This window comes from Gallus gallus, chromosome 7, assembly GCF_016699485.2.
Source record: "Gallus gallus isolate bGalGal1 chromosome 7, bGalGal1.mat.broiler.GRCg7b, whole genome shotgun sequence".
NCBI classification, from domain to species: Eukaryota; Metazoa; Chordata; class Aves; order Galliformes; family Phasianidae; genus Gallus; species Gallus gallus.
Genome location: NC_052538.1, coordinates 2439556 through 2461648, shown reverse-complemented (window position 1 = coordinate 2461648; position 22093 = coordinate 2439556). Strand labels below are relative to the sequence as shown.

General features: G+C 45.2%; 1 protein-coding gene and 1 long non-coding RNA gene across 47 annotated transcripts in view; one reads left to right on the top strand and one right to left on the bottom strand.

Moving 5' to 3' along the window:
• Positions 1 to 20319, bottom strand: part of MAP2 (microtubule associated protein 2) — a 191797-nt gene extending 171478 nt beyond the window's left edge. For all 45 annotated transcript variants that reach the window (XM_015289316.4, XM_015289335.4, XM_025152487.3 and 42 more), the window contains exon 1: positions 20212 to 20319. The gene's annotated coding sequence lies outside the window, so the exon portion shown is untranslated. The remainder of the gene's footprint in view (positions 1 to 20211) is intronic.
• A 133-nt stretch (positions 20320 to 20452) lies between these two features.
• Positions 20453 to 22093, top strand: part of LOC124418124 — a 106521-nt gene continuing 104880 nt past the window's right edge. For both annotated transcript variants that reach the window (XR_006939895.1, XR_006939894.1), the window contains exons 1-2: positions 20453 to 20557; positions 20648 to 20767. This is a non-coding gene — a long non-coding RNA (uncharacterized LOC124418124). The remainder of the gene's footprint in view (positions 20558 to 20647; positions 20768 to 22093) is intronic.

Below are 22093 nucleotides of genomic sequence, written 5' to 3'. Positions count from 1 at the left end.
TTTTAAGTGACAGCAGCTCTCCTGAACGTCTTGAAACCTACCTAAGAATCCCAACAGACCATATCAAACTTCTTACAACAATTGCTTAGAGTTGAGCACACAAACCATGCAGTTGCTACCAGCAAGCATCTGATCTACTGTATAAGGGCACAGTGCAGTCTGCCTGCAATACAGTTGAACAGATCACTCAACAATTAAAGGCTGGACCAATCCACTTTCTTCATAAAGCCACACCAGCTTTCCTAAGTCTTTTAACCTCCTTTCCCAAGTTGCCACAGCACTAAAAAAAAGACCTACTATTAGCTGGTATGCAAGCACTTGCTCTAAATAGAGAGCTGAACTCAAACTGCAGGGAATTTTATAAACAAAGCACAATAATTTAATACAAAGCTGGCTTTCCTACACTGTCTACAAAAAACCCAACAAAAACAGCACTAGCTCCCCAGCCATCACAAGCACTCCACCACCTCCTGAACAGGGGGCTCCCTCCCCAGCAGGCTGCCAGCCCCACCAATCAACATGAATTTACCGAACTAAGATGGGTTAGCATGAGTTACCACTGCATCCAGTACTTTTGGACCAAAGTGGGAGAGAGAGCCCTCAAACCCAGACAGCTTGGCCAGGAATGGGCACAAACGCACGCTATTCAAGAAGAACACAGATGAGAAAAATCTTACTTTGGATTATGCCACAGCTTCACGTATTTGCACCACTCTTCCCCAGGCCAGTCTCAGCTGCCCCACCCAATCCCTGTGCAAACAGCCTACATGAAATTCCCTGATGGTGCAATCCACCTGCTAATGGGCAGAAATCCAGGTCGCAATACCCATTATCCACACAGCTGGCCCTTTCAGTGTCAGGGTCAGCAAAGAGGTCAAGGACTGAATGGTTATACACCTCAAATGGAAGAGGACATCTTGCTCCCCAGTAATTTATTCAGTTATTTATAGGAAAATGTATTAATTCACTAAATGTTACGTCTCCATCTTTGGGGCGAGATGAATAATGAAATAATGATTCACAAACAGCTTCTTACAAAAACAGCAAAACAACTGTTAGATCTGTTATTTACAGTGAGTTGTTTCATCACCTTCAAATCCCAGGGTGGAGTCTCCGGGTCTGTCTCTGCAGGGTAACTCAGACATTGCACTTCTGCTGCACCTTTATTATTCCCATTTCTGTGCTTCCAGGACTTCTAATCCAGCTTCCAGAAAAGCACAAAAATTTCTTCTCAAAACAAAATCACAAATTAATTCTCCATAGTAAAGGGAGGTATTTGTTTTTCCTTCAGGAAATTCCACTTAATACACCTGACACTGCTGCTCGTTTGCCAAGCAAACCACTTATTACTGTAAAGGAGGCTTGAATGGCTTCTTGGAGATCACTCTCCAAATTATTACTTTCCTATAATCAAAGATACTGAAGATCTTTATGACAGAACAGACCTCACTACAGAACAAATAGTACTTTGTATACTTCCCAGTTGACATCAGATATTAAAGCAGTTACAATTCCCGTTTTCCTAAAGTTGCGTATTTTTCTTTGTCATAAAGATACCTTGCCAAGAACAAAACAAAAAACCTCCTGACAGGTGGTTTTCAGCACTACAGCCACCTGATCCAGGAGACAAGCCAGGGCTTTCCTATTTTTAGACATTAAATCAACTTCCTCAAAACAGAACTCCTGGCTGTTCTTTTTAACACCACAAAACCCACTGCTCTAGAACACTTACTGTCATGATGATAACAGAAATGAGAAAAGGGGAAGAAAACAAGGGGAGGAATTGCAATCTGAACACAATGCAAATGCACGGAAGACAAATTTGTAAAGCATCAGGAAAAGTTAACTGAGCAGAAAGTTCACATATCCTTTCCCTACTAACATAAAAAACAGCTACTAAAGCCATACTCCTCTTTTCATCTCATGAACTGAAATGATGACACTTGAAAGGAGCCCCCTGGCTCAAGATGTAAAGTGGCTTTTATCTTTAAAGGCATCAAGAGATCAGGCCTATCCGCACCAGCTGCACCTCCATCAAGGCATGCCTACTCTGCTTCAGGTCCCCTGGGACAGTGCTGAGCCAGTGTCTTTAGCCTGAGGGCACCTGGAAAGCCTGAGCTCACACCCCACACAGCCCCATGCTGCCACCCCACCGGGGTGGTCTTCTGCAGGGAAACATTTTCCTTGGCACTGCATTTAACGGAACACAAAGTGCACAGCAGCAAGCGCCCCAGAGCTGCGTGCAAGCTGGCTTGTGATTTAACAGCACTGCCTACAAAGAAATTCAGAATTTATGTTCATCCCAATTCCCACTGCATTTCACAGAGGTGTGCACACCTAAACTCCTTGGATCCTTTTGAAAATACCAACCTTAAAAATTTGGGCCCCTACATTCATACCTGCGAGCGCACAGAAGGCAACAGATCCATTCATGTACAAAATGAACATTTGTTCTCTTTTTCTTTGGGGAAACTGGTTCTACATTGCCAGCTCAGTGGGATGGGAAACATACAAGCTAACTGCAAAACAGCAGATTTTTTGTATTGGGGAAAAAAAAATGACAGTAACAAAAGTCTTTCTTGCAGCATTAATTACAAAAGGAAGAGCTGGAAGCTAACTTCATGCATTTTTGTGTCACATTAAGAAGTCATCATCAGCTGAGACTTCAGGGAGAGAATTTGAAGCTAATCATTTTTGTCCCTCTCTACTAATTGCTGAGAAGGTCTCAGGCCTATGCGCCCCAGTGGAAGCTCAGTGTGAAGCCCATACGTGTGGATGCCACACGGAGAGTGGACAAAGCACCACGCAAGGAGCTTGCTGCTCTCAGAGGGAAGATGGGAAGCTGTGCTGAGCTGTACCTCAGTGCCACCAGCTGCTTCATCAACTGTTCTCACAAGAGAATGTCTTCAGAAAAGAATACACGCTCTGATTAAGTGTGAGAAGTTAACTTGCAATTCCACAATCCCCAAGTGACTCCAAGGCCAATCTCCCTGGCGTTTCATCTGCAGTAATTTAATCATTTATGTTGTAAGACCTATGGCCTACAAAAGGAAGACACTAGGACAGATCTTGAGTGCATTACTCGCCTTAGTCCCACTGACTCAAAAGCACTACTAGGCCACTTACAGCAAACAAGATTTATCAACCACTACCTGCCATAATGATTAGCAGAACAAGCTGCTTTTGCTGCTGCAATAAACAGCTCTACAGCTAACAGCTCCCACCTGCAAGCACATGCAAGGTAAATACACAAAAAGAGGCAAAGCACAATGTGTCTTTCCATTCACATTCCACTTTGCTAGAGTCACTACACAGCTTAATTCCCTGCTCCCACAGAGACATGCAGCTTAAGGAGAACCTTCTAGATTCACCCATACTAAACGGTGCGAGCCAGAAAACAACTGCATAGTATAGTTTGTTTCATCTGAGAGTAGACTTGTTTTGTTTTCTTCCCTCATCCCCTTCCTTTGCTTGCAAAGAACTTAGTTTGTCATTATTATTTCAAGTAACATTGACAAGCCTTTCAGCATCTCAGACCTCTACAAGAGCAAAGCGCTCCTTTTACAGGGTGCACGCGGTACTAGGGTTAAGAAAAACTACAGAGCATCTTTGAAAGACATATCAGCATAGCAAAAGCATAAGTTCCTAACAACAGATAAAAGGAGCACAAACCAAACAGCACAGCATCCACATCTTTCTAAAGCTCTTCTGCTATTAATCAGTCCAACTGAGCAGCCTCTACAGAGTGCCTCCATTTTCAGGCTGCGCTGTCAAGTATTGAGAAAGTAAATGTCCATGCTCTTTGAAGGAACTCACCTGAATACCATTTACAGAAGCATCATAATTCATATTCTACAAGCAGGTCTGAATGAAGATGTGGTTACAGTAAGGAAAACAGTATATTGTACTTGTCCGCATACTGCTCTAACACAAATTATTTGTGTGAACTGGGGACAAGCATCCCTCCCATGCCACAGCCTGTAGTGGATGTAAATGCTAGTACAAAGATTAACTTCCTCCTAATCTGAGAGATTAAGTTACATCAAGGATGATTTTAGCCTAACAGTTCTCTCTATCAAAAAGTAATGTAACTGAAAAAAGCTTTTGAGTTCCTTTCTTAAAGAAAATAATTGGTGTTCATGTTAGCTTTCAGGTTTTGCAATCTAAATATCAGAGAAGGAAAAAGCCATCTACAGGTGAAGGGATGCAACTTTACTTCGTTTGACCCGAATCATAACACCAGAACACTCTTTTCAGCACAACCATGAGTATGAGTAATTCTGCTGGAAATTATGAATAGGAGATAAATGACTTGTAGAGTTCTCCAACTGGTTTTCTATGTACATGCCCCAGTTAACAACTTACGTAACTAGGATGAGACAATTGAGCAGTGAAGACACCAGAGGAAATGCCATTTCTGCCTTTAAACAAAATGCTCGTGTGAGATTTAAATTCTCAGAGAATCGTCGGGAAAGTTAGTTCCTTTTTATCTCCTTGAGAACAGAAGCACAAGTGTTTATGAGAAGAAAGAACACCTCCTTTCTTCTCCACCCACACGAACTTGGCAGCGTGTCCCAGTACTTTGTGATGTCAGCACTGAAAAACCTGCATTACATTGCTTCAGGGCCTCTGAGAAAATACAAACAACTAAACTATACACTGATTTAAGATCTGCCCTTTTCTCCTCTGTGTGCCCCGCATTCAAAGAGAGACTTGTTGGTTCCCCCAGTAAGTCTGGCCCAATTCAGCAGCTGACTAGGGCTGGCTCAAGGGATTCAACTTTATCATGTGCACCAATTAATGTTTATGAATCAGAAAGTCAAATCAGTTACCTGGGCAGCGCACGGTGCATTAGGGTTTTTAGACCCTATGCCAAGAGCAACCTTATTCAGCTCAGAAACCGTAACAGAATTAAGACCTCCCTGAGCTCTTAGCAGGACCGAGGAATTGGGAAGTGCCATTTCCCCCAGAAGGTGGCACTCAGCTTCCCGCCCACACCAGCACATCCCACAGAGGAGGTGATTGCCATTTCCGTCTGCATCCATGGGCAAGCTTAGTTTAAATGAATAGCCAAACACAGACACCTGCCACAGAAGTAACATCAGAATCCAGGACAGGGGAGTTAAAACAGAAAACATATTCAGTTTAAACATGCCTTTTATTTTTGGAACCATCAGCGTTGTTCTCCTTGCATATATAAGAGCATCCCTCACCTTAGTGTACCACAGTGCCAGCAAAATCTGCAAGAGCTGAATGTAACCTTTTTTTTATTGTTGTTAATACAGCTACACTTCTCAAAGGTACACCTGCAGATTCTCTCCTAACATGGACTGTTCTGAGCAGAGAATTATTTTTTACCAGAAAGGCCTGAGGACAATGTCACAGCAGGGTATGCAGAGTCCGAAGGGCAGCAAAGAGCTGGTAAACACGTAATCACGCTTCAGGTGCTAATCCTGCAACATGGCCTATAAGCACAGACTCTTCCTTGTGCCTAGTGAAGTGACTGGGACCTCACGCACTAGCACTCATGCCACAGATAACCTGGGTTTTTTTTTGCTAGAGGACTACGGTCTAAATCACAAGTGCAAGAAACAACACAAACAGATTTTATTGCTCATTAGCAAATGCCAAAATCATACTCTAATACAGTAAACTGAAAATCAGTTAATGGCCAATGATTGATTCGAGGAAACATTTCACTAATGCTTACAGAGAAAATCATGTTTTGCGGCATTTAAGGAGGTGACCCTCGACTCACATGTCAAGACTTATAAAGCTGGTCGACTATTCCACCGGAAAATAGCTATCACACCTGATCTCCCAAGGAATCCTGTCACCGAATCCCCATGCATCAACAGTTGGGCAAGGTTTGTGCACTGCTCAGTTGCCGATCACTCTAGAAAGTTACGGCAAAATTTACTGTTTACAACAGGTCTCATGAACAAAGACAAATAAAAAAGTATCTGCAAATCCTTAACAACTTAATTCAAGTCTCTATCATCTCACAGGAACTGTGGAGAATGAACAGAATCTACGGCTGTGCTATAAAATAGAGTTAAGTCATACTTTATTTCTTCAGAGGGTCCTAGATAACCGGTGTCTCCAAGTTAAAGATTGTATTAGCAAATATTACAGGTTCTTCCACAACATACAATATGTGCTCTGAAACTCTTCCAATGAACAACACTAATTATTGAATCAAACACAGTCTAGATCATAACTCATCCCTTTTCTGTTCTTTATTCCTGCACTCCAGCTGAATGCACACTAACGCTTCAAGCCTGCCCTGCTGACCAGAGCCCTTAGCGAACTCCTTCATGACAGCAACCTTCCCTATGGACAATAAAACCATCAGTCAAGAAGCCAAGACTCACGACTAAAACTGCTATCAGCCTCTTGACAACCAGCTTACAGCTGTGGATCTTCTTCCACTGCAAAGGGAAACAAATCACAGGACCTTTCCCTTCATAGAGCAATAAACAAAGTGCATTTCTTCCTTTTAAGATGTTCAGTTAAGAGTTTGTAAAGCCTGAAATGCTGCCACAACACTGGGAGAAGATTAAGGGGCATACTTAACAATACAGACTGCACAGTCACCTAGCTGTCAGCCTGGCAAGTAGGGCAAAACAGGAAATGAATGAGATGAGTTAGCAGCTCTTCTCATGTCAGTTGAAATATGAATGTTTATCTTGTAGCCATCTTATAATCAACACACATGCCATTCTTCTTATTTTAGAATTTTCCACTGAACTAGCAGAGTTTACACGCACATTTTTACATATCGTGTTTGACAGATTACCTAAATATATTCCCTACAACATTTCCTTTGGTATAGTACTAAGTTATTCATATTGCAAAAGTCATTACTGTCATAGGAAAAGCCTCCCATTTATGGTCCTTCTATATGGGAAGGAGCTATTGCTCTAGCATGTGAGAGCGGAATGCAGAGGGAGTTAGTCATTCACACGCATCAGCACCACACTGAATGTAGCAGTACTGATGACTGCAGGTAAAACATGTTTCACTTGGAAACTGTCCAGGGGAGAATTCTCATACACTGACAGTAATGGCGCTACTGCTGACTCTGTTTAACACTGCCCAAGTATTAGACAGTAGTCTTTCAATAAGAATTCCCATTCCATTTAGTGGAGTTAATATACGTGCACACATACTTATGTACGTGCCTAAAATTTTGCATGAAAGAGGCTGCAAAATGGAAAGCTGACTGAAAATTAATAAAAGGCACCCACAGTCCTCAGTATGGGAATGCCTTGGGGAACTGCACAGGGACTCATCTCAGTTCTGTAAGAAATCCTGACGCTATCAGCACTCCAGAAAAAAAATATCTGCTCAATTTTTGGTAACTAGCAGATGGTGTTGTGGAACAGGGCTAATTTCCTAGTGAAGGACAGGTGTCGGTTCAGAACTTTCAGAGACATGCAGTCATTTTCTACAGAATTCTGTCAGATTCAGCATTAGGCTTTTGTGCAAAGTCCTCTGTTCCAGTCTCATCCCAAAATAAAAAAAAGAAGCCCCGAGTGTTCCCAAGTACTGAATTTCAAGTAGATCATTATAGGACTCCAGCAGACTGCAGGAAGTATCAAAGCTATCTGCTCTGAATAAGTGTCAGAATTAGCCCAAAAAAGGCACTTTCCAGCATCTCAAATGCCATTTTATGAAGATGTGCTTTTTCATCTGACAAGAAGCATGGTTTCATCAGTTGTCACCATTAAAATATAAATGCCAAAATCAAAATTAAACTACAGCTTTTTTAGAATGGAAAAAACAAACATCTGCTCTGCTTTCTGCCTGTTTCAGGTGGTCTGATCTATTAAGCCAGGTAACACAGGAAAAAAAAAATCTTGCTTTTTTAAAACACTGTTCCAACATTATTCACATCTCTTAGCCATCAAAATTAAGCACCAACGTACAGGGCCACGCTCACATCAAACACACCACCACTTCCTAGCTTTGTTAAACAGTCAGGCTGAAAGGGGTCGTCTTCTGTTTTGAAACTGTAGGCTGGCTCCAGCAATAAAACTCAGATCATTGAAGATCTCTAGACCATGAATGTCTGTATGAAACCTACCCCAATAAAGGAAAGCACTTTACTGCATTCTCTATGTAAGGTAACATTATAAATATTAATTACTACTACTAAGTAGGTACAAGTTTGGAGTCTTGACACTATTCTACCATTAACATCATTTACGTAATTACACCACAGGTCTTCCTGGAAAAAAAAATACAGAAAAAAAGAACAGGAAGCTGAACACCTACCAGGCAGAAATGCCAAAGTTGTCAGACATACATGGTTTTAAAGCAAAATTCACACAGACATGCAACATTACCAACAGATCTCACTGTGAAAACAGTTGCCAAAAACCCAATACTGAAAAACAACAAACACAGAGAGCTTCCAACCAGTAACAATACCAACCTGCTTCTCCAGGCCTATTCCATCCACAGCATAGCTCCAATTTTCCCTTCATACATGCTCAAGCCTCCAGTAAGTTCTCCACCACGCTACAATTAACTCCTTCCCAAAAACATGATTATTTTGCCTGGTTTTCTGCTTTGTCTCATTAAAGAGCAAGCTTCAAGTTAGTCCTTCAAGTCCACAAGAATGACATTCTGATTCTACAGACACCATTGAAAATTACTACAGGATCTATACCAGCACCTCCTGTTTATCTTAGTACCAGTGCATTATTGGAGCAGTAAGTATTGACATTCAGAAGCACAAATCTTACCAGGCTTAGATACAACAGCAGCAGCAGGTCTGGTGAGGAAGAAGGACTAACGCTCTGTTCTTCATCACAACTTTCCCCAGCTGGGGAACACCATCATAGCATACAGCTGCTAGTCATTCCCTCCCTCATTCACTAGTCAGACACCTCCTCCCTGATTAAAAAAACCACACTCTCAAAGACTGCCTATCTCAAAGAAGTGCCCTAATTATGCCTTTCTCCCAATTTACACTTTAATTTTAGCTTCAAGACAGCTGGGTTCCTCTCTGGGGAAAAACAACAGCAGCTCACTGAATCCTGTGGGTACGTTCCCCCTGCTTTTCTTCCCAACACGCCACTGTGGGGTTTCACAGAGGTCTAAGACAGCATCAGTCCACAACAAAAGGGTAGTTAGTTTAGTCTCTCTGGGTTACAAACTGTTAATGTAAAGGTTGTCTAACCTGGGGCAGTAGCTTTCAAGAACTGTGAAGATTTATTTTTCCTCTCCCATGGGTAAAAAAAAAGGAAATACCTTATAGGTTCCAGATTCACAAAGATTAAAAGAAGGAAAGGCTTACTGAATGACTTGATCTATCCTTTCAGGACAGAGTCCTTCCATATCCATGTGGCTACTCTGTATCATTTGGTAGGGTATTATTGGCTCATCTTTAAGGAAAACAAACAAACAAACAACAACCCACCCAGCACTTGGAAGCCAGCTTGTCTTAAAGGAGGATCTCAGCTGCAGGACCAACCTCCTAAGTGGATGCCTTAAAAACTGAAAGGACATTTAAAACATGGATTTTGACTTGGATTCCTCAGAACTCGCTACAAGGAATTCACAGCAGGTCCTGATATAAACACTACCAAGGAATTGATATTTGAATAGTAAAGGCATATCAAATTTTCAAAGGAAAGAGGCTAGATTTTTTCTTTAGCTGCAAAGAAGCTGCTCAAGTAATGTATAGGACAAAAGCCAGCAACAGTGTGAAAAAAATTCTATCAGTGGCACAAGAATGGAAGTAATGAACAACTCACTCAAGCTTCATGCAGATGCTCCAAAGTGTTTGTAAGGACAGCAATCACAGTTAATACAGACACAGAACTACCAAAGTCAGTTCCTGGCTTGTTACCCCCACAATTCAGCTAAAGCCCTTCCAAAGCAAGGCTGCATTAGCCCTGGACTCAGCCAGAGCTGCGAGACAAGGGCCAGGACACACAAAAAGAGCTCCTTTAGGAAGTGGAAGCTTCCACCTTCCAGCACGGCAGCAAGACAGCCAAAACCCACCCACACATCTCAGTACTGCCATGCCTCTTCTACCTGCTAGAGTAGGCAGGAGAGTATGGGGGATGTAGGTGAGGAGCAATTACCTCATAACCACTTCTGCGCACCCACACCACGCCAGCCTGAATTCCTGACCCACTGTGCACCACCACCTGCTGCTGCTGACTGATCACCAACACAGAAAGAGGTCATGCGTTAGCACAGCGCTCACCAAATCTCTATTTCCCTCCAGATAGTCCCACAATAGAGAATTATAAACTTCCAGAGTTAGCCCTTTCTGGATTGCAGACACACTGAAGGGGAAATACTAAACAAAATGAAATACAGGTTGAACATGAGTGTAAAATACCGAGTCAAGCTTCTATAAATCATTGCACACCAGCGAGTTCTATCCGGCTAACAATCTCAGCAGTCTGCAACCCTTCTCCGTTGCACACATAAATATTCAGAAGCACACAACACCAGCTGCCCTGGGGGAGCAGAATAATACCAAATCTCTGTTGCCACCACCGCTCCCCGCTTTGCAGTCTCCAGCCCACCTGCCATCATCCTGGGCTGCTTTGTGTCTGGGACGGATGTGCACGGACTCTTTTGTTGTGTGCCTATAAAAAAGCACCCGCAATATCTCCAAATTCTAACAGTTCAAGTAGCTCTAATTCAGCTTCCAGCTCTGCTCTTTGTCCTCTAAAAATAACTCACGTTTAATTGCAACTTACTACAATTTTCTAATTCTCTGTGACCCCAAATGTCTAAATCTATTACTTGAAGACAGCCACAGTAATCCTTAATGAAGGTGTGGGTATGATGCAGCATGCTAGGGGCCATCTGGTTGCCAGGTGTTTCCTGGCTTAGCCTTTCCTCACAGCACACACCCCTCCTCCTACTCCTCTAATTCTAAGAAAGACAATTTTCACCTCAGGACACTCCTTCATTAAAGACACAGGCAAGGGTTTTATTGCAAGCAAGTTGATTTTCTGCTTGCAGCAGGAAGCCTGGAAGGGTTGCTTGTTGCCATATGTATCTCCCTATGACCAGCAGCAAAAGACCGTACCAAGTGTATTTCTGACTGTCAGCAGGAAGGGAGCCAACTGCAATGTTTTCATGGTCATCTTACATCTTAATGTCCTTCCCTTACAACCAAAAAACTGAATTAAAAGATAGCGGGGCAGTCTTTATAGCCATCAGAACTATTCACGTGAAGAGGTGATTGAAAAAACATATGGCAATTTTCTCAACCGGTGCAATTTCACATCTTTCAAAGAGTATCACAGCCTATTCGGAGACATTAGATCCTTCATTTTACTTTCAAAAGAAGGACACTAACCTCCCTGAAATCCCTGTCTTTCAGACAGGCCTTCCAACTCTCAGTTACATATTCCTATCCTTCCCCAGCACTCTGCAACATTTTATTTGCTGGCTCAGGATTAGTAAAAAATCAAATCAGCATTGTCAATACAGGAAGGTACATACTTCACACCAATTAAACTCTGCCACTGTCAGCTTCTTAAAAAATTAGCAGTAATAAGAGGTTACTCTCTCACGAATAGCGGTGTTACAAGACAACAAGCAAAAGCAAGTTCATAAAGAGATTTCAAAGCAAGATTTTGTAACTCGCCTTAACATCTCCAAAACCAACAAATCAGAATTTAGCCAATAAATAGGGCACAGACCTGAAAAAGTTGCACTAAAAACCATGACTACTACAAAGTCTCAGTTCTGTCCTCCTAGGAGCTGTGGGTCAGGCATGGCTTCAGCAGGTACTGCTTGCCTGGTGGTGCCTCAAAGCCCGAATTTGCAACAAGGGCTTCAAAGATGACTTAGTCCAGATGGAGCAAAGAACTGGAAGGTACCACGGTTACAGCTTCTGGATGCCCATCAAGCAACACTGGCTACAGGAAAAAAAAAAACTGACTGAATTCAGTTTTCTCACCAATAGAAGCAGTTCTGTACTACAGGTCCCTGTAAGCAAATGCAGTTTAACCACACATTTTCCAGATGTAGAATCGGAATGGCCCAGGTTGGAAGGGGCCTCAAGGATGATGAATCTCCAACCCCCCCACCACAGGCAGGGCCACCAACTTCCACGTTTCATCCTAGACCAGGCTGCCCAGGGCCCCATCCAACCTGGCCTAGAAAAAAAAATGTATTCCACAGAAGTATGTGCTCAATTATTCATACTGAAATACACACTTACAAGTAGCTTCAATGTTGCATTTCACATACTGACATTGTTTTACACAATACTAGTAGCATGCCATTTTAAATCATCTGACTAAAGGATTATAAGTATCACCCATAAATCATTGCTGCCAATTTTGACAAACTATAAAATTATATATAGCCATGTTATGCCTTTTGTTCAACATCTCAGATATACATTTATTATATGCTATAACAGACAGCACTGAGTAATAAGAAATGCTTACATTAAATATTTGTCTAAGTCTTTTTCAGAAACACAACCAGCTCGCTATACCCTGAAAGGCTTAACTCTGCAGAACACCACGGAATGAAAGCCCTTATTTAGTGTTCTATCCCTTGCTCTTTGGAATGAATCATGTTATTAACTGTTCCACACCCTCCCCCCCCTCCCGAAAAATGAGAGGCTTGTTTGGTTTTCTTTTTTTTTTTTTTTTTTTTTTTAATTACTCTCATGTGTGCCTGCCAACTTTCTCTTTACTATTCCACAAAATATAAATATTTTCCTCTCTCTAACCCAAAATAAACATACAGTTTCCTTCCTCCTGGTTGATGTGTTTCTCCAACATTTTTCTGAAGGAAATTTTTTAATGGGGCATCTAATTGATCACGGCAGAAAGAAGTGGTGAGGCAGCGGGGACAAAAAACTGGCTTGTCACTCTCGTTTCGGACACATCATGTCCCACACCAAGCAACAACGCCAGCTCTGCTCTGGACTAGAAGCTGGACAGACACCAAGTCCCAGGTGCAATCTGAACATGCTGACAGCCAGCCAGGAGCAGCATCCCGAGGACCCAACTCTGCCCTGCCTGTGCCACTGCAAACTGAGAACTACTGTGACATAAAGTTGAAAGAGCTGGCTCTCCACGCAGCAATCTCCCTCTGCAAGAACTTGCTGTTAAGTTCTGTCCATTTTGTTAGAAAATACTTGTCCCTTGCATTTTCATGGTCATAGCCCAGCACTGCAAATTTTCTAACACAGGCACAGGTAAGTGCTGAAGGAAAGCAGGGTAACCCTGCAGGCCAGGAAGCAGCTTAGGACAGACACACCTGGTTTCATCTCTGATCCACCCTGAGCTGCTAGTTGACAAGCAGGATGGAATGTGAATTACTGAGCGCCCAAACCATGCCTTGAAGAGCAAGTGCTACTCTACTTTTTCTTTGCAAACCATTCAGCTACACATCTGTCTCTGCCCTTTGGGAGCACCTAGAGTTTGTCCTCAGCCTTCCTGAAACTCTCTAATTGCTGAGAGAAATAAAAGCTAGTATTGATTTCAGCATGAGTGAAGCAGAGCAGGCTAATGCCTAACTGCGTGAACACAGTCTTGCTGCAAACAGGAGCAGCAGCCTGACTACCCACCACACCCTCCAATACTGCCCCCAAAGAGCAGCCTGGAAAGACTGAAGAGACACCTGAAAAGCACATCTGGCACCAACAAACAGGAATCTGGCAGTGGAGGCACAGTGCTCACGAACATACAGCTGCTGTTAATCAAGCTACAGCCCCGGTAGCTCAAACAAAGGTAGCAGCTCTGCTTTCTGAGTGATACCACATGGCCAGAGCAGGAACGGGTACCCAATCGTATCTTACCTGATCACGTGAAAGCAGATGAAAGAATGGGACTGGGATTTTCAAAGGCCTTGGGGTCTGTATTCCACAATCAGCCAGGGGACACTGGAATCATGTTAACTTTTCCAAGAGCTGGATGGCAGTGCTTGGAGCTGCTGCATTGTAGTGTGCAACCCCGGGTCCAGAGTCCAGACAAATCCTCCCTGAGGGGATCAAATCTTTCAGCTCCAACCTCACATTTGCAGAAAGGCTGCTGCAGAAAACAGAGTAACTTGGCACAGAAAGAGCTGGCTAGCAAACACGAGCCCCAAAGTGGAACAATTCAGATCCAGACCTGAACTCTTCTTAAAGGATTTCAAACACGCAGTTTCAGCCCATTTCACAGCAAACACAGAAATGAAGCTTTCTTTGCAGTCCCTCTGAGCCTGTGAGCTTTCCCAGGAGGTAACGGGGCCCTTACACTGGTGGCCTGGTACCTTGCAATTGCCTGCAGTGGCTCAACAAGTGATTACAAATACCTTCTATGGAAAATGTGAAGAAGGTGTAAGAAAGAAAGAAAGAGAAAGAGACTTAGCTCTACCACAAGGCCAGCTGAGGTGCCTTTGTGCACAGCCTATACAGCACAGTGGTTGAGCTATGCAGGGAAGGGGGCAGATCTGCTCTCCTGGCAAGCAGAACCATGTTTCTGATCCCACAGTAAGGCACCCTGGTCCCTTTTGAAGGTGTGCAGCATTTCTAGCATGTCTGCTGTTCATCTCAGGATCAAATTTGGCCACAGGCCAGAATTCTCAAAAACTCTGCTCTGAGCCTTCACAATATTCTTACCCTATGTTCTCATTTTGAGACATTTTCTCACCTCATTCATCAAAACTGCACCCAAGATCAGAAGCTCAGGAGAAGTGGCAAGTTTCCTACTGTGAGGCAGCTGCTCTAACAGATAATGCATGCTCCTCAAAATAGAGCTGACAGCTTCCAGTTTTAAACCAGAAACCAGCCCCCATCAGTCACTCCAGAAAATAAAGCGAAAACATAGGGTTAATTGAATCAATAGGTCTTATAATTAAATGCTGCCAAGGTAGCTGACATGACTATTGTTCTGAGGTTTTCTTAATATTGTTCATCCACAGGTTGCACGCACAATAAATACAGCTAATTTTGCAAACGGATACTGGAAATTTAATTTCAGTCTCCCTCAGGGAGAAAACCAACAAGTTTTGCAATGGAGAAGAAAGTCTCCATAGACTCAACTCACTAGAAGCTGCTGCAGCCTGACTGCATTAGGGCTCGCAATGCCACCTCCTATCAGAAAACTCTTCTAATCCTTCTCAGGGGGTGTGACCAACATGAGACAAGGAATACTCCTCAGATCCCTGTACCCAGGAGCACTGCTTGTAAATTAAGGGAAAGAATTTGCCTGTGGGGCTGAATTCTACCTACAGATCTGCAGCTCAAGAATTCACAGGTATAAATGATTATCCCCCTCGTGTGCAAAAGCATCCTGGGTTTTCAATAAAGAGAAAACAGAGCTGAGAAAGGAATTGTCTTTTTCCAGATGGTGCAAGGTAGGTGCAGATTCATTGAACTCAATGTGGTTAGATTGATTTTCTCCACCTGACACTCCTGCTTGCAACAAAATCAGCACCCTCCTCATACAGCTATGCGTGCTTATTTTATCCGGAAGACAGACACCGTGTGCTAAAATAAACAAACACTTTCTCCACCACATAAAGCTAGAAAAACAACATGTTGAAAAATGCTAGGGAAAAAAAAAAACAGAACATGTTGGTCAAGACAACTCAGGCAGCACCTGCCTCTCTAATTACCAGAAACAATGAGATTTGATAAATCTCTACACTACCAAGGCTACCCAGGTCTCGTATTTGCACAATTCCTTTCAAGTTGGCACCCTAACAAAGCCACTAGATATTGAGCACCAACACTGCACCCGTTGCCTCGTTTGCATTTTGAATGATTGTGACAGCTTCCTCTCCTCTCTAGTCAAGACAAAAGAATAAAGATCAGTTTCATCTGTGTGACTGCTGTAGGGAAAAACACCAGTGAGCGTAAAACCATAAGGAGCAACTGCATTAGCTCATCTTTTCTCCTTAATAAAGCAGCAAACAATTAGCGTTAAAGTAAAATGGGTCAATCAAGACCTCAAATCTTCTTAACAGCTAGCACAGTCAACCCATGTGGCCGCAGCAATCCAAATTAACCCCACAGATGCATCAGTCTCTTCTTCCAATACCTAGAAAGCAATTACAAATGTCACATTTAATGTCCTTCTAAAACATCCTCCTGCAGCTTAGAAGCATAACCTGTGATTTACCCTACCCTTGAAAGAAAAGCTTTTTCCTTTGCTGAGGCAGATGGCTCAGGAAACCACCCGTTTCCATCAGTGTCTCTCTAAATCAGCTCCACCCCGTGGAAATCAGTCTCTTGCTGGTTTTTCCTTATTAGCTCAAATGCACTACAGAATCACTGCTAACAAGCACACCTGTATGTGAAGGAAAAGAACAGAGGGAAAAGGTAGCAGCACACCTAAACACAGCAAGGCCTATACTCTCCCTTGGTGTGTATATGTGTTTGGGGATGAATAAGCAATCTAGTGACTTCAAGAAACACTGTTCACTAGCATGCCTTCTCTGGAGGTCCTCAGCACCACCAAACATCATCAGGGGTTTTCCACAACTAAGCCCATGGACACTGAATTTAAACTATTCTCCTTTCCAAGCTTAAGGAGAACAGCCTTTACTTTGTTTAAAACAGCCTTAACTTCAAAGCATGCTTAACATTCATTTGCAAGAACAATTAAGCATGTATTTAAATAACTGAATAAATCCAGACAGACAAAAGCAAGCATCTTTGAGTCTTCTGGAACAATTGTACATACAGTCATAGAATGGTTTGACTCAGGAGGCAACCCTAAAGGCCACCGAGTCCAACTCCCCTGCAGTGAACAGGGACATCTGCAGCTACATCAGCTGCTCAGAGCCCCATCCAGCCTGACCTTGAACGTCTCCAGGGATGGGGCAGGGCACACACAGCACCTCTGGGCAATGTGTTCCAGTTCTTCACCACACATACTGTAAAATAGAAACACATTTCAAGTATGCACACAAACGAAACACCCAGATCATCAGATAATTCAATCTAGAAGGTACCTTAGGAAGCCAGCTAGCCCTAGGGCTCAAGAACACCATAGTTTTCTAAATTTCTGGCTGTTACCCACTCGTGCACGTTAACTGCAACACTCCCTAGTCTATTTCTGGATAAAGCTTCAATTTAGCAACAAATGTGCTGAAGGCACAAAATTTCTCTTAGGAGAACCCCGATAAAGCCAAAGGGTGAAAGGGTGCTTTTTATCTTTTGCTGAGCCAGAGGTTATACCAGATGAGCTCTCAGCATCCTCATTGCCAGTGCCCAGTACTACATGGAAAAGAGCTCTCAGCTTTGGACAGACCCACAATTCATAGAGAAGCACTACCAGAGCTTGCTTTTTTTCTTTTTTCCCCCTCCTTAAGCTGGTTGCCATTTGTCTTATTGTGGCTTATCAGATTTCAGATCTGACAGATGCTGCATCTCCTTTACAAGTTCTATCAGTGCCTTCTGACTTTATAGAGCTAATAGTAATAAGGAGGCAATTTTTGAAATCCATTATTGTCAAGTCCTCACAAGCTAAATTCTTTTTGACTTTTCCCTCTTCTCACTCCTTTAAGAAAACAAACCTGTCTCCAACACATGTATATGAAATGCCACATTTGGAGGTGACTGCTGAAATAGTCCAGCAGAGTCTGAAATGGGCCTCACCCACCCATTTCTGTGTTTAGATATTTCCAGCATTTTCCACAGCTCAGACAACTGTTCAGTAAGAACAGGGCCATACCTAGAGGGGCCAGAAACAGCTCTCATCTCAGTAGAAAGAGCAAACGTTTCCTCTCATGAATCCAGGTACACGGCTTTGCAGACAGTAACTCATACAGAAAGCAGCATGATGCAGGCTGAAAGGAAGGGTGCGCTTCTGAAAAATGCCTAGTAACAAGGGAATTCTTAACCCACTGACTGCAGCAATTCATTTAGGGACTACTGTGATCACTCACGTTCCAGTGCAGGACCTCAGGGGTCATTAAATGATGACGATTTTTTTATCGTCAGAATATATTTAAAGAGCACAGCTAAGTGGGTACTGACATAACATACCATAACAATGACATCAGATCTCTAAATCAAGGGTTCAAACGCTGCTTTATGTAACAAACTGCATTATAAGCGCAATGAACTGCCCTCCGCGTTCAAAGCGTGCTAAAATTCTCCACAGAAGAACAGCGACTTTTTATTCTCAGGATGACAGCTCTTTGGCTTCTCCCATACACCCGCAGGCAAACCACAACACGGGTGCAACAAATTATAAAGTTCCATTAACCGAATCCTTTACATAAAGGGATGGAGAGAGAAGCAGCACCGCTCCTCCTCCCGAGCCTCGCCACACAAGGACTCGTTTGCTTCCTTCATTTTTGCTCTGTGAATGGCCTCACTAAGCCAAAGGGCTGCAGTGTGTTGGTTCAGCTCACCTGTAGGGCTCTGCGGTGCTGGTGCCTGAGCTCCAAGACTTGGTACCACACCAAGTTTGGGGTCCTGCCTGCTGCCAAGTGCATTCTGTAAGCAGGTGAAATCAAACGCACGGTGTCCAACTCAGTGGTTCCTAAACTGAGGCGCTACTGAGGTGAGTTTGGGGTTCACCCGCCATTTCACATAACACATTTTGAGAATATTAACAGCAGAAACACACACCCATCCACAGACTGTCTCTGTGCTAACTGAAGAGAGTTTCTATCACTAGAAGGGAAGGTGTCCATTCTCTTAGTGTGAATCACTTCTTCATAATCTATCAAGTAATGGCAGGGGGATTTTCATCAGGTAAAGCTCTCTCTGCACATTCTCTTCCTCTCCTCAGCAAGGGCTGAGATGCTGTAATCACGTCATCCAGTAGGGAGGGAAGCGAGAGAACGGATCGGAAACAAACACATCCTGCAGCTGAGCTCTTTTTGGGCACAGCGGATCTGATATCTGTAGTCAAGACATCCACCAGCACAGGTGGAAAGAAAAAGACTCCTTTACAAGGAGAAAGCAAACGTCTGGGCAGGAAGGGGGAAGATATGGAACAGAAAGGAGACATGCTTCCACCCTGCAAAGAAGAGCACGTCTGAAAACAAAAGGGACAGGTTTGCTGGATGGGGAGCAGCACAAGTGCTGGACAGCAAATGGTTCTCAGAGAGAGATTCACTGACAAGGCCACAAAGACACGATGGACCACGGGAAGGGATGGCAGAGGTTTAGAGTATTTGGTCAGAGTTACAATATGTACGTAGACGTATATAAGTCATGATTTCATGTGAACAATCCCTTTATGTGAAAGCCCGCTATTTGATACCGAGAGAAGCCTGCACGGAACGCCACCAAGTCAGAGGATATCTTTATTCAGAGGAAAACTCAAAGTCCCATCGGAGCACGAATTCCGTTGGCATCCCCGAGGCAGAGAGCAGCTCTGCAGGCAGGCGGCACACCCCCGTCCTTCCCAAAGGTGTTCCACACAGCGCGCCTCCTCCGAGCAGCCGGTCCTCTCGAGCGCCTCACACGCCACACACAAACATACACACACGCACCAACCTGAGGCGAGCAGCGGTTATTCGGCCGATCTCCGCAGCGCACAGCTGGGCGCCCGCGGCTCCTACCTGCAGCAGCTCGAGCGGGGCACGCTCTGCGGCACGGTCTCTTCCACAACAAGGCTTTGTTCGCCGCCGCCCCGCTGCGGTTACGGCGGCCACGCGCGTTTCCTCCCCGCGGCTCATGCATCCGATGCGGGGCATTATGATTCCTCACCCGCCCCCCCCCCCCCTCCAGCCCCCAAAGCGCAAATTAGAAGCGCTTACACCCGCGGCACCCCCGCGTCTCCGGCAGCGTTCTTTGTTCAGCCTCGCAGATCCCTTTAGAGGAGCTTAGGGTGGGGAGGGGGGGGGGAAGGAGAGGACAGAAGGTGACATCCTTCACAGGGTTTTAAGCGCTACGGATGCTCAGACCCCTAAGGGGAGCTGACCCGACCCGACGGCCGCCAGGAGAATTAAAACGAGCGCATTTCGGGGGCGCGGCCCCGCCGCTTACCTGCGGGAGGTGAGCGAAGCCGACCCGCCGCCCGTCCGCGGCTCACAGGCAGCGCCCGCGCGCGGGGGGCGGCACGAGCCCTCCTCGCGCCTAACGGCTCCCAACGGTCGCGAAGCGGCGCGAGACCCTCCCGCGCTCTGCCCCGTGAGGGGCGCCCCCCGCCGCGCGCCCGACCCGCCGAACCCCAGCCCGCCGACGGCGGCCGCTCTCTCCTTTCTCCCCTTCCTCCGACGCCCCGCCCGGCGGACCACCACCTCACGCTCCCTTACCTGAGCGCCGCGGACAGGTACCGGAGCACCGAGGGGCAAAGACACGCCGCTCCTCAACCCGCCCCGCCGCTCTCGGGGCTGTCGCCGGGACGCGGCCGCCTGCGCGCCGCGAGCCCCCGGGACCCGCCCCGCTCCTCCGCCCCCGGCCCCGCCCCGGCCCCGGCGCCGCTCCGCAGGGCCCCCGCGGCGGTGACGGAGTGCCCGGCCCCTCGCCGCCGCCCCGCCCCGCGCCGAGCCCGCCGCCCGCAGCGGCCCCTGCATTGCGGAGCGGTACCTGAGCGGGGCGGCTCCCGCAGCCCGACATGGCGATGCCGCGAGGTGCGTGCTGACGGCCGGCCCCCCCCCGGTAGGCAGCCGTCCCGCGTGTCCCTCACCTCGGGGCTTCCAGTGAGGCCGGTCGAAGCACCTCCCGTTTTTTTTTTTCCATTTCTTTTAGGGGGCGGAGTGGTGAGATAGTTGGAAAAACGTACCTCAGGACCTGCGCTGCTGCCGCCTTCCAGCTGTGCTGGTGTGGGGCTGAGCCCTCGGGCCCTTTCCTGAGCTTCGGCGATGAAAGGTATTCTGTTTGCCACTTAGCAGCTTCCCGGTCCGAACTCTCTCCTCTGCCCCTCGGGACGGCAGTTAACGATTCCCGTATTCCTTCGGTGAGATAAGGAACACGAGGGCAAAGGCAGCCGTCGTGGCGACGGCAGCGGTGTGGCGGTGCTGCAGCCGCAGCTGGCCGCACCCACTCGGTGTCACTTGGTTGCCGTTCTGCTGCAGGTAATGAGTGGAATAGGCTCTATCCCCTTTTTCTTTCCCCGAACAAATGAATCTACTGGGTTTTTCTTGAAAATGATCGTGCAAAAGCCAGTCCGTCAGAATCCTAACCAGCAATTCTCACTGCATCACTCACATAGCAGTGCCAAGCCATTAAACTTTGACTTCGGTTCTGTCTCGTTGTGCTGCACCACACGGCAAGTACTCTGTCCCTGCTTTTCCAAAGCTTCACTAATTCTAGGTACCTCGTTTGATTTCAAACATGGTTTTCAGAAGTGCTGAGCACTTTTTCTTCATGGGCATTTCCACTCTGTAATTTGGACCTCAATGCCTTAGACTAGCTGGTCAAAACAGGTACAGGAAGGCATGGGCCTCGCTGCTACATCTGTTTCTTCAGCTGCCATGGGGAGATGGAAATCTCTCAGCATTGGAGTGTGTTCCAGTCTCACATCGGTGTCAATAAAGGGACACAAGGATGCCAAATTATTCTGTAAAAAATACATACATACATACATTTGTATATCAGGCTCAAGTTATCTGAGAGAGCTTCCCACCACTACCATTTCCTTGTTATAGCATTTCATCATAGCGGGATTGTGCCAAGAGGACAAAGCCATTGTCATCCCTTCTGATTGCTCTCCATCAGTGACATATGTGAATCTGGAGGAGATGCTTCCAGAGGAAACATTTGCTGCAGCCCATCTTTCTTGCAGCCTTCTGGGAAGACACCTGCTCAGTGCACAACACCCATGAGCCAGCACACCCCGCACCTACCATTGTACTCAGGGACACGGTTAAATGGGGAAACGTTGGTGGTAGGTGCACGATTGGACTAGATGACCTTGGAGGTCTTTTCCAACCTTGGTGATTTTACAATTCAAAGGCTCTATTTGTGCAGCCCTGCCGCCTTCTTCAGTGCTCCTGGACAGCCATGCAAAGACACAGAGCTCTTCCCACAAGCACAGGTACTTTGCTATCTCTTTCACCACCCAGGTAACAGAAATGCAGGCTTCAAATAAGGCCTAATTATGCTGAGAGGAAATGAGCAGTTGACTTGATACTTCATGCAAATAGAATTAGATTTATTTTAAGCTTATAGTATACAAAAAAAGGAAAAGACGGC